General features: G+C 43.4%; 1 protein-coding gene across 9 annotated transcripts in view; it reads right to left on the bottom strand.

The window, feature by feature from the left end:
* The window catches only part of PLEKHA1 (pleckstrin homology domain containing A1), a 44,557-nt gene extending 34,291 nt beyond the window's left edge, over positions 1–10,266 (bottom strand). For 4 of the 9 annotated variants that reach the window (XM_078391187.1, XM_078391189.1, XM_020786482.3 and 1 more), the window contains exon 1: positions 10,130–10,266. The gene's annotated coding sequence lies outside the window, so the exon portion shown is untranslated. Of the gene's footprint in view, positions 1–9,440; positions 9,718–9,965 lie in introns of those variants that run through there. The other 5 variants (XM_072995445.2, XM_020786483.3, XM_078391188.1 and 2 more) reach the window with 3 other exon arrangements.
* Positions 10,267–13,287: the final 3,021 nt, after the last annotated feature.

The raw sequence follows: 13,287 nt of genomic DNA, 5'->3' as shown, positions 1-13,287 counted from the left end.
GAAGAGACTAAATGGTTTAACATATTCAGAAGCAAAAGACTAGACAGGAAGATTAGAAAAATGACATTTTATTAAAGGATTTCTAAAACAGTGATGAAATCAATGAGTTGGAGCAAGGTATACTGGTGGAAAGCACAAAGTAGAAACTAAAGGAAAGCAAAATATTGATAGCATTGTCTGCTACAAACATTCTAGCATGGGTGAAAAACTGGATGAGGCCCTGCTTAGGCAGATTACCAAATATTCATAGAGGAGAAGTGTACTGACAACAGGAGAGTTAAACTACCCTGATATCTGTTTGAAGACCAGCTTTGCTATGAAATTCCTCACTTGCCTTGGCAACAACTTCAGGTTCCAGAAGATTGAAGGAAAAAGAACAGTCCTGCACCTGATATTCACCAACTGAGAAGAGGTGATTAATGAGGTAGGAACAGTGGGAACTTTGAGTGGAAGTGACCATACCTATCTTTTTTTTTGGGGGGGGGGGAACTGCTATAAAGATAGTAGGGAAATATTAAATATACTGACCAAGTCAACCAACAAGCTTCTCATGTTTAACTGAACTTAAGGCTGAACTAACTTTTGTATCAAATAAATAATTAAGTACATAACTCAAATGTTTAAGTGCTCATGTTTCTGTAAAACTGTGGCCTGTATCATATTTCACAATACATTTCAACAAAGAGTGTGAACATGAAAGTCTAAACCAGCAGTCCCCAACCTTTTTGGGACCACAGACCAGCTGGGGGGAGCAAGCTCCATAGGCGGGAGCTCCCCCACGGTGGGTGTGTTGCGCCCACGATGGGTGTGTCACGCTTGCGCGCATGCATGTGGGCACGACATCCCCCACAAGCATGACACGCCCACCGCAGGCACGAGGCCCTCCGTGCGAGCATGACACACTCACCACGCGTGCGTGCGGGGTGGAGATCCATACCAGTGGCCCAGTTCCGGCAAGCCCACGGACCAGCACTGGGTTGCAGATCGGGGGTTGACGACCCCTGGTCTAAAGAGGTCCAAGTATGAAAGCTCTGTATGTGTGCATAATGTGCTATCTAGGTGGAGCAACCTTATAGCAACCCTAATAGAGTTTTTAATGTTAAATGAGATGTTTAAAGAGTGATTTCTCCAGTGCTGCTACATCCAGTGAGGTTCCTTGGCCAAGCAGGGGTTGCAACCCAGGTGTTCTGAATCTTGGTCCATCACTCCATCCCCTACACTAGGTATCAGACAAAAATAGTATGGTAAATAACTTAGAAGTAATTAGCATAATGACACTTTGAAGAAGATTGTTATATATTGCTAGCTTTCAAGTGCTTAAGGTTTTAGATGTTAAGATATTTATGTCAATTTTTAGAATGCAGGCTTATGGAAACAGTACAGCAATGGAATAAGCAGGTAATGCAGATTCAGTGCTATTAAAAAAAAGGAAAAAGGCCAAATACAGGCCTTTACAGAAAACAGAACTCTTCACCAAGCAAGAAAATGGAACCTATCTCCTGAGAGACAGTCTGCAAGGACAGGCTAAGGGTACACCTATGAAGGATACCCTTCTGTCTTGTACTTGCTCCTGTTTAACTTACTGTATTAAACAATTCGCTGGCATGCAGTTTCACTTAAATTAATGTAGCAAAAGTTTTATTCAGAACCTAAATTAACAACACTGCCAATTACTGAAGAAAAAAATTCCTATCTCTAGCAATGAAATGCAGAATGTAACAATAATAATAGAACTGTAAGTCCCTGACAAGGAGGCATACAGGGGAATTGAATTCTCAATCTCTGGCTCCACAGCCAGATACAGTGGTGCCTCGACTTACGAACGTCCCTACTTATGAACATTTTGAGTTACGACCCGCTCCAGCCACAAAATTTTGCTTTTACTTGCGACCAGAGCTTCCACTTCTGAACAGAAAAAAAACAGGGAAAAAGATGGGAAATTCAAATTTCTAACTATAGGTGGTGATAAGGCTGCTTCTTTGTAGCTCTTTCACCCCACTGAAATTTTCCAGCTGCCGAAACACAACATTACCCAATACAATATGCTTCTATAACTTGCAATATTTGGTTAAGAAAAGATACAGTTAATGAGGCTTAAATATTATATTTTAACAAATTCAAAGCTTTATTTGGAAATTATTTTTATTAGAATATATATCTTCTATTTTTAGAACATGTATTTCCTTCAATTTTTTTTATTTAAGCAAAAATGTTACTGAAAAACATTTGTTGCCATAAGATTTAGCACAACCAATAGGCTGTGCAGAGACATCTACCGTATTTTTTCGCTCCATAAGATGCACCTAATTTTTAGGGGAGCAAAACAGGAAAAAGATATTCTGGCAATTTCGTCCTGCTAGGCCGAAATCGCCATGTTCCTTTCCCTTCCCAGACCCTTCCGAGCCATCTTCCTCCACCACCCTGCGGGCCTAGCAGGCCGAAATCACCACCCACCCCCTGTAGACCTCTGGGAGCTTACCTGGCCTTCCTACGCAGCTTTTCCTAATATTGGGGCGTAAGAGCTACCAAGAAGCAGTATCTTTCACCACCTACAGTTAGAATTTAAACTGCACATATTTCCCCCCACTTTTTTGGAGGAAAAAGTGCATCACAGAGCGAAAAATACAGTATTTACAACAGAACTCAGCTGTCTTCCACTGAAGTCACCAGCCACCCCAGTCATTGTTTGCAGAGCAGCTTATAATACATCATTCAATATAACATTTAGGCAATTTGGTATCTATTCACTCATTGTTACAAAAAGTTTGTCCCCACAAATAAAAAGTCTTCTTCAAAACAATAATAACCAGAAATTTTTCTGCTCAACATTGCGGGTTCTAGTTTTGGGGTTAATTTGGTTCTAACCCCATTTATTCTTCAGTTTCTTCTTACATGTGGCCTTTCACACTGAGATGTGCAGCCTATTTTAAAGATCATCCACCTGGGCTGGTCATTCCACTCTGGCTATCCCTCAAGTTGAAGGTGGTCATCCAAAGAGATACCTGGAAAATAATAACCAGGAACTAGGGCTTCTCAGTGGTGGCCACAATGCTATGGAATGCACCATCGGTGGATATGTTTGGCTCCTTCCCTCTTGACCTTCAGGAAACATCTTAAAGTCTAGCTGTTCAAGGTAAAGGTTCCCCTTGACAATTGTTGTCCAGTCGTGTTCGACTCTAGGGGGCAGTGCTCATCCCCGTTTCCAAGCTGTAGAGCCAGCGTTTGTCCGAAGACAATCTTCCGTGGTCACATGGCCAGTGTGACTTAGACACGGAACGCTGTTACCTTCCCACCAAGGTGTTCCCTATTTATCTACTCGCATTTGCATGCTTTCGAACCGCTAGGTTGGTGGGAGCTGGGACAAGTGACGGGCGCTCACTCCGTCACGTGGATTTGATCTCACAGCTGAAGATCTTCAGACCTTACAGCACAGAGGCTTCTGTGGTTTAACCCACAGCGCCACCATGTCCCTGTTCAAGGCAGGTTTCAAAAACATCCTCCTCCTTTGATATTTCAATTTGACCCATGAGTCTGAATTTGAGTTTTGTTTCCCTTGCCTCTGGAGTTTGTTGTTTGGCCTTTATTATTTATTTCTTCTGTTGGGGAGGTACAATGTTTGTTTTAATTTATTGCTAATTGGCCAGAGCAGTGGCTTGCTGCTAGATGGGTGGGATATAAATGTAATAAATAAATAAATAGGCACATGCAGAGACAAAAGATAGATAAGAAGCCTGTGAGCTTGCATAATTATAAAAAGCGAAACAAAACCCACAAAAGACTAATGATGAGATCTAAAGCCAGAAAACAGTCTAAAAGCATGCTGGGCATGCTCAGTATGTGCTGATTGTATGCTAGACTAGGAATTGAGGGGAGAATGAAAGGGAATGGAGCATCTTACACAATATCTTCTAGGAGTATTCTAGAAGAGGATGACACACTGAAGGTCTGTATGGTTTTTTGCAAGCCAAAAACTCTTCAACCACTTATAAACCTAAAACTAGTACAATAAGGATGGGATAACACAGTATTTATTACTAAGGAAAGGAGAAAGTGCAATCATCCTGGCTGAAAATAGGTTATTTGTTATATCCTGCCAGCTCTCCAATGAGCTCAAAGTGGTGTGTATGACACTCTTCCTCTCCACTTCACAACAGCTCTGCAGGCTGAGACACTGTAACTGATCTAAGTACAAAACTGTCATGTCTGTAAACACACGTAATTTTAAATTGTTATTCATCCTTCTCTCTAAATTAGGACTGCATGGTGTGGCCTGAAGGACATATGCTCTAGAGCAGTGATTCCCACACTTGTGTCCCCAAATTATCTTCGACTAAAACTTTTAAATAAATTACTGAACCCTAACTGGTCCCATGAAAGATTATTTTTTTATGTCTGCTACTTTAAATAAATTGTCCTACTAGTGCTTTTAAATGAACAACTTGGTACATTTCTACAATTCTAAAGGCTACAGTGATACAGGAAATTCATGACAGCACTACTTCTTCCTCCGATTCTTCTTCAATGCAAAACATTTATACTGCACTTTAAAAATAGAAAGAGAGCACCCTAATAAGGCCAGTAGTGGAAGCCCGCAAGGCAGCATGTAGAATAACACCAATAAGGACCTTGCTTCAACAAGGTCAGGAGTTTGACTGAGGCGTCTTCTGGACCAAGGCTACTTCCCTCCCAGATGCTACTCTTTCCATCAAAGTGGGAAGCATTCTTTATTCTTTTCATGAGCTCCTGTCGGTAGGCTGCTGTAATTGGCACAGTAGCTAAGGTATCATGGACCTCCTTTGGGAAGTTGGGCTGCCTAAGTGCTGAAGCTGGGCCCAGGCAGGTCATTTCCAACAATGCCTTGGTTATGGAGGACTTGGGAGTATTCTGCTTTGCCAGCTCACGGGTGGAGGTAGGGCCACATGTCTCCTGTGATAGCATCACTGAGTCCTCAACTTCCTTACTCATGACCAAGCCACTGCTGGTTTTCTGGGTCATAACTAAGAGAGATAATCAAGACATTACCTTGTGCACTGATTTCCTTTTCTGCTTCAATTGTGAGTTTCATGTTGTCAAGCTCAAATAGCACTAACCAGTATGCTGTAAATATTCCAGCTTTCTATACAACAAGGTTTCTCAACAAGAACCAGCTGCCACCAATTAAAATGCACTGAAGTGTTTTCTAAAAGGAACAAATACTAAAGCAGAGAGGGCAATGTATTGGAGGGGTAAGAAATCCAGAAACCAATGTACTTTAAAACTCTAATTATAGTATTTTAACAATTTCCCTCGTACTATAGATATTTTTGAATACATAGATTAGCCAAATTTAAACAAATAGTTTAAGTCTTGGAAAATGCACCAACATGACAGGCTTCTGAAGCTGTATAGAAGTTGAACTGTCAGAACCAGTATAAATCACTCATCTTGTCATGAAAAGCCTTTATTATATTGTTCTATAGAAATGATGTTCTATAGAAAAATTAAACACCTACACACTCCTGACATTTTTTCATATTCCTCAAGGAAGTATGCCTATTTTCAAAATGACACCATTAGTTTACTTCCTTTAAAACAAAAGAAGCCCTCTTTTCACCTTGTATGAGCAGGAAATGCATGATAAAATACAGGTTTGTGAAACCCAACTGCAATATCAACTCATATTTAAATATTTACTATATAATTCTTTATCCGTCACAATTAAAAACATTAGACATTGTAGTGCCACTGTCTGAAACTATCACTATTTTAAGTACATTTATATTTCATAAAATTCTGAAACAGAGGTGATCACTCACTGAAACACTCAGGTAGAATGCCCATTCATGAGATGTGGAAACTGAGTACAAGAGCGGCAAAGATAATTTTATACCATTCCTGCAACTGGAGTATCATAGAATCATAGAACAGTAAAATTGGAAGAGGCCTATAAGGCCATCAAATCCAACCCACTGCTCAAGGCAGGAATACAAATCAAAGGATATCTGCCAGATCCTTGTCTAAGTTTCTCTTGAATACCTCCAGTGTTGGAGCACTCACCACCTCTTGGGGTAATTGGTTCCATTGTCCTACTGCTCTAACAGCTAGGAAGTTTTTCCTGATATTCAACCAACTTCTGGCTTTCTGTAACTTGAGCCCATTGTTGTGTATCCTGCACTCTGAGATGACCAAGAACAGATCCTGCCCCTCCTCTGTATGACACCCTTTATTGAAAGATCAGTGGTCTTTCAGTAAATATGAATGCATCACCATAAAGCCCTGACTGTATTTTTTGTACACAATCAATGTCATATGCTTTAGTAACACCTATATGGTTACTTTCCCCCCCGCTTTTTCTGATGGTGCTTTTACAGGACACAGTTACAGTTACAACATGCCAAAGTTTTCCTTACATGCAAGGGATGGTTAAAACCCTTCCACTATTAAATTTGGTGACATTATGTCACAGATACATAATTTGGAGGGGACACCAAGCTATGTGATTGCACAAATACCAATATAAATTTCATATTTTAGATGCAACAAATGCAGTATATTTTTAATTCAAATAAGTACTTTAAGGGGAAGGGAGTGAAAACAAAATGTCCATGTTTGCATGTTAAATTCTCAGATCTGCCACCATCAAATTACATGTTATGTTCAAGAATAGTCAACTTTGTCAATACAGGCAAGGATGAGAAACTGAAGTATTAAAAAGAATTCTTTTAACTAGGAAGCTATTTCTTTTACGACAAACCCCATCAAAATCCCAAGAATCCAAATATCCTTTCATCTGTCACACTCCACAGAATTGTCTACATGCTCACTGCCAGAGAGAAGGAAATCTTGATACACAATTGGACAACACAGATGCAATTTCTTGTCTTCAACCATTTGCCTGCTATTGCATGAATATGAGCCTCTAGCCTATGGATTATATCACGGATGGCCAAAATACCACCACTGGAAATCATCAACTTGAAGGGAAAACAATTCACACTGCTTAGCATGTAATCTGTTAGCATATATGCTACTGCTTATTGCATAATTTTTAATATTTGTTCATAACTAATCATCTTAAGAATTGATCATGTCTTTAATTAATAATGCTTTTTCTGCAAAAGTAGTTATGGAGTCTGGTAGTCATGTATCGAAGTAATTATAACATAAAGAGTCCATGCCATTGGCATGAGTATCTTAACTATGGTATTTCAGATAATCATCCTCAATGTTATTTCAGAATGTGCTAAGAATGTTGATTTCCTGGTATCCAACTATAGGATCTTCATAGGATAATACTGCAAATGTGAAAGAGTACAACCTGCCGCTAGAATAAGCCGAAATCACAAATCACACATTATTTTGTGAGAGAATTCACATGGATGCCATGCAATTCCCAGCACAATAAGGTTTGGCTGAGATCATTTCAGTTTTTTTCTTCTTCAAAAAGGTCAACATTCACAGTAACCAGACCGATGCTTTCTTTCAACATGACACTTTAGAAGGGCAATATGTGCCAACTTTCCTTTACATTATTTGAATACTACAAACTACAACTGTCCAGATAAAAAGAAAACCATATTCTGTTTTCATGGATAGAGATGAGCACAAACTGCCAGTTCTGTGGTTCTGCAGTCTAGAGCAGTGGTTCTTAACCTTTTTGAAAGAAATGCCCCCTTGAGCCATTGAGGAAGTTATCATTGCCCCCCCTCCCCATGGCGATATTATTTATTTATTTATTTATTTATTTATTTATTTATTTATGCCACTTAAATCCAATGATCCCTGAAAACAAAATTCAATTCCAAGAAAATGAAATGCCCCCAAAAAGTAACATATAATAATTTAGTTGCAAGCGAATTTTAAGACGCAAAAAGGAATACAGTATAAAAAGGGCATAAAAACAAACCGCAATGCAGGAACTAAAAATTTCAAGACAAAAACTCTGAAACTAAATTAAGATTGGAGGAAAATATATATTCATGCACACTGTAAAAAGGCTGCAGCCATCTTCACAGGTTTGGCTTGCTCCAGCGCCCCCCTACCACCCCCCTTCTGCTCCAGCGCCCCCACACCGCCCCTTTTCGTTCTACTGCCCCCCTGAAAAATGAAATCGCCCCATGGGGGGCATTATCGCCCACGTTAAGAACCACTGGTCTAGAGTGCCACCACCACCCCGACCCCAGCAGGCACCCACTTAAGAGGCAGTGCCAGGTGGAAGCAGGGAAGTCAGGACATGGCTTCCAAGTGGGTGTACTCCTGAGGGGCCAGGGAGCCAACCCACAGAACACCTATTTTACTATTTGTCAAACCGGCATGGACAGTCAAATCAGTGGTTTGGGCCCATCTCTACCTATAAATAATAAAATGAGAGAAACTACTATTATGCTATGATATTAAAATCAAAACACTGGCAAACACAAAGCCATACATAGATATAGATAAAGTAAGACAGCTCAATATTGGCAGGGTTTTGAAGTAGTTGAGAAATGAGCGGATAGCCAGTAAGCATTTTATTTTAAAAATCTGATTTAAATCAAAAAATCCAATTTGAGTTTTAAAAATCCAATTTTTATTTTAAAATTTAAATTGGATTTTTAAAAAATAAAATGTTTATTGGCTAGTGATTTAAACTGACTTGATTTAAATTGAATCCATCCTGGTTGTGAAGTTATACTGAATGCGAGTTCTGATATCTCTTCTCTTTAGCAGCTACTTCAAGACTTCAATTTAAATTAATAATATACACATACACAAGATGCAAAAAGCCACTGAAAAGATGTTCAGGCATTCATGCCCCCACCCATCCTTTATACAGATGCAGCACACAACCACAACCCAAATCACTCTTATGATTCAAGAGAGATAAGATCTCTCTACAGCATCACAGAGCACTGAAATAACCAGAACTACTTAGTAACAAGATCAGCCCCTGACCGCTGGGGATGTTGCATACAGTATTCTAAAATATTTACCAGGTCAATTATACCCAAAGTAAAAAGTTACTGAGAAATGAAGCCAAATGCTTAAAAGAAAATGCTGAATGGTGCAGAGATTAGAAGTGATTTATATCAACTTTTTCTCAAAATGTTTATTATACAGGCAATCCCCAACACTCTTATTACACCTATTATTACACTTTTATCTCCTCCTCCTCTCCTAGTCTGTCTTCTTCAGTCTCAGCACCAGCACCGCTAATGGAACTTAATACCAAACCCAGTGCTTCTCCATCACGCACGTCCCAGACCAGCTCTTCTAAAACTTTTGGTGCACCAAAAGCTTCTCAAGCAGCCCAACAGGTCTCCATCCTGATTTCAAAAAGATGGAAGACAAGACCTGATGGATAAGCCCAACCACACACTGTTGCCTCTAAACACGGAGATCCCCGGTTCCATCACAAGCAAAGATACACGACTGCTCTTTCACGAATAGCCCTCAACACCCATCCAATTTAGCAGCACTACCTTTGATGAGAACAGAGGTCCATTTGTCCATGCACGTCCCTACAGGCACCATGGCACGAAGGGTGGCATTAACAGCCCCGGCCTGAGATTTACAGACCCACCACCCAAGCTAGAACCCGGCACCCCAAAGTTATACTGCCCTACAAACAACCACCCCACCCCAGGGCGAACAAGCAAGCCTTCAAGGAATTACTTCGTCCTCCCCTCCCCCTAAGCCAACTCCAACCCCCCCAATCCTTCCTTTACTTCTTCAGCCCCGCCTTTCAATCCCTCCCCCGCCTCTCAAGACTTGCCACTCCTTCCACCCCCTCAACCTTTTACCCCGCCTCGCCTTCCCAAACACGCCAAGCACGCCTGCCGCCCCTTTCGCCCGGGACCCGTGTGTTCCAGCTCCCTCGCACCAGCCGAACGCGTTCACACGACCCTTCGGCAGGCCCACCCCCCTCCCTCGAGCTGTTCAGGGGGTACCTCCGCCTTACCAGCCCCATAACCTTATCCCGCCGCCTCCCCCCCCCCCTCACTCACACGCGCAGGACGTCGACAGCAAGGCAACCCTCCCGCCTCTGCCTCCTACTCACAGCTCCCCTTTCCTGGGAGGCAGAGTGAACCCCCCTCGACCGGCGCGGTAGGAAGGAGTGCGGGGGGAAGCCCTCCCCGGCCCTGCTTTCCCTCAGAGGGCCGGGACTCACTCAAGTCGAGGGAAATTCCTGTGGAGACCCCCCTCAGAGAGCAACGCCGAGCCGCCCGCGAAGCCGGACCAGCCGCCTCTTCGGCGCAGCCCCGCCCTCTTTTCCTCTCAGCGCTCGCGCTCTCCCCTCCTCCCGCCTCAAAGGAGAAAACTTTATGGCCTCGGCAGGCGACAGGAACTGCCTCGCTCGAGCCACGCGCATGCGCCGACGGACTTCGCTTCGCCGCCGCCTGGGACAAAGCTTGCGGGGTGGAGGGGGGGCGGGAGGAGTTTGCGGCGGAAAAACTACAGGCCCCATAAAGGCGGTGCTCCCGAAGCAGGCTCCAGAAGGCTGGCTCTTCTTCGCGTGGCATGTTGGGATATGTAGTCTTTCGGCCGCGGCTGCTCGTCGCGGGAGTGCTTTGAAGGCGTTGCATCCTGGGATTTGTATTCCTCGCTCAGCTAGCTCGAGAAAGAAAACTGCATGTGTGGACCTGTCTGTCTGTCATGCATCCATAGCGGCAGTTGTGTTGTATTGTTAGTCGGTGACGGGAAAAGCGATTTATGTTACGTTTAGTTTGTACGTGACTTTTCCTTCTGTCTCGACTGAGCTCTCTATCCTGAAAACCAAAAGGAAGGAGGAAATGCGAACTCTTGTGTATTTTTTTCTTGAAATACATATATTTGCTGTAACTATTCTTGGGGTTTTTGATCGGTTTTAACTTTTTTAATCAGAAGAATTGAAGAGCAAGGGTTTGTTTGTTTTTAGAATAGATAAAAGTTCCTAGAATAAAATATTTTCATTTTTCCATTCCTCTAGCATAGGCAGAAACACACTTAGTGAGCTGGATTCCTCACTGTGTCTCCTGGGGAAAAAAGGAAGCCTACATGGCCTTGGGCAAGATGCACAGTCCCAGACCCTCCCCCCCGAATAAGGGAATAGTAAACCACTTTTGAGTGTACTGTACCTAGAAAATCCTGGAAAGGGACACTGTAAGTTGGAATCAACTTTGACTGGAATCAACTTTGACAGCACATAATTATTGTTATTTCACTACAGTTATACCAGGCAAATGAGGCTAGCGGTATAGTGGCAGTGGTGCCTCAACTTGAAATTTTCGTAAGTCGAAGCAAAAATTCCCGTAGGAATGCATTGAAAACTGATTAATCTGTTTCGGCTGTTTTTGGTTCTTATGTCGAGACGCCATTCGTACGTCGAAGCATTAGTTCCCATAGGAACTAATGCAAAGCCAGTTAATCCATACTCTACGACTAGGGGGAGAATTTATCTTCTTTTAACCTAAGATGAACTTAGGTTTAAAAGGGTGAGGGAGGGAGGGAACAGTCTAATTTTTACATTTAATTTTAATTTAATATTACAGTCTTCTACTGTACTTTTCACATTTTAAATCCACACTGCAAGACCCATCAGAGCACAGAAACATAACCCCCCTAGCCCTAACCCCCCCAAGCTACAAATAACCCTGTATAGTATAGTAAATACAGTGTACTCACCCAGAACAGGCAGTCTCTCTGTTTTAAAAAAGAAAGTAAAAAATCCAAAAATCAAAAATTAACAAAAAGCCAAAAAATACAGTCCATACATTACAGTACTAGGCAGTCTGAAAACTCTCTATCCACTCTCGAATCACTGGGACAAGTGAGGTAGCAGAGAAGCAGCCTCTTCACTGGCCAACGGTTAACAGAAAGTTCAAATTTTGCGCTTTCCCTGCCTCCCCCATGTTTTTTTCTGTCCGTAACTCGAAGCTCCAACCACAAGTTGAAGCAGAATTTTGCAGTAGGTCGCATGTCTCAATAACATCACAGAAGTGGGAAAGGCAATAATTGGGAAGGCAGAAGCAAAACACACTTGCAAGCACCTTTGTGCTGACTGGCTGAATCCTAGTGATGGCACCCCTGGGAATGGTTGAAGAAACCAAATCTGGCGGCGGATGAAATTGGCAATTATAGGCCCGTCGCCAGTGTGTCCTTCCTCAGCAAAGTGGTTGAGAGGGTGGTGGCAGACCAGCTTCAGGCACTCTTAGATGAAACCAATGCTCTAGACCCATTTCAGTCGGGCTTCAGGCCACGCTATGGTACAGAGACGGCACTGGTCGCACTGCTGGATGACCTGTTGAGGGAGGCCGATGGGGGCAATGTGTCCTTGTTGGTCCTCCTCGACATCTCAGCTGCCTTTGATACCGTCGACCACGGTATCCTCCTGGGGAGGCTCTCCGAGTTGGGAGTTGGTGGCCTCGCTCTTGCCTGGCTCCGCTCCTTCCTGGAGGACCGCCCCCAGAGAGTGCAGATTGGGGAGAATGTCTCGGCCCCGTGGAATCTCAATTGTGGGGTTCCACAGGGGTCGATCATCTCCCCAATGCTGTTTAACATCTTCATGAGGCCGCTGGGCGGGGTCATCAGAGGGTGTGGGGCATCGTGTCACCAGTACGCTGATGACACACAGCTCTACATCTCTTTTACTCCAACTTCAGTGGATGCCGTCCAGTCCCTTCAGCGCTGCCTGGACACCGTACTGGAATGGATGCAGTCTAATGGATTGAGGCTGAACCCGGACAAGACGGAGGTCTTGAGGGTGGGTGGCCCTCCCGTCAGCGGCATAGGTGACTCCCTTTCTTTTGGAGGGACGACCCTTGCCGCAAAGAGTGAGGTCCGCAGCTTGGGGATACATCTGGACCCGGCGCTAACCATGGAAACCCAGGTGGCGTCCGTGGTCCGCTCTGCCTATTTTCATCTATGGCGGATTGCCCAGCTGCGGCCATATCTTGATCGGGGGGCCCTCACTACTCTAGTCCACGCGCTCGTAATCTCGAGACTAGACCATTGTAACGCACTCTACGTGGGGCTGCCTTTGAGGCTCTTGCGGAAACTCCAGATGGTCCAGAATGCAGCAGCCAGGCTTATTAGTGGGGTGAGAAAATATCAGCACATCTCCCCCACTCTGGCTGCGCTGCACTGGTTACCTATTCGTTTCCGCATTGACTTCAAAGTATTAATGATTACATATAAAGCCCTAAACGGTTTGGGACCTCAATATTTGGCAGATCGCCTCTTCCCACCCAGATCTACCCGAGTCACCCGACAAAGCCAGCAGGGACGGCTGAGGGGACTGACGCCGAGGGAGGCCCGGAAGGAGAAAACAAGAAACCGGGCCTTCTCGGC

Source organism: Pogona vitticeps, chromosome 3, assembly GCF_051106095.1.
Source record: "Pogona vitticeps strain Pit_001003342236 chromosome 3, PviZW2.1, whole genome shotgun sequence".
Taxonomy (NCBI): domain Eukaryota; kingdom Metazoa; phylum Chordata; class Lepidosauria; order Squamata; family Agamidae; genus Pogona; species Pogona vitticeps.
The sequence above is the reverse complement of the archived record's forward strand: the minus strand, read 5'-3'. Positions and strand labels throughout refer to the sequence as shown.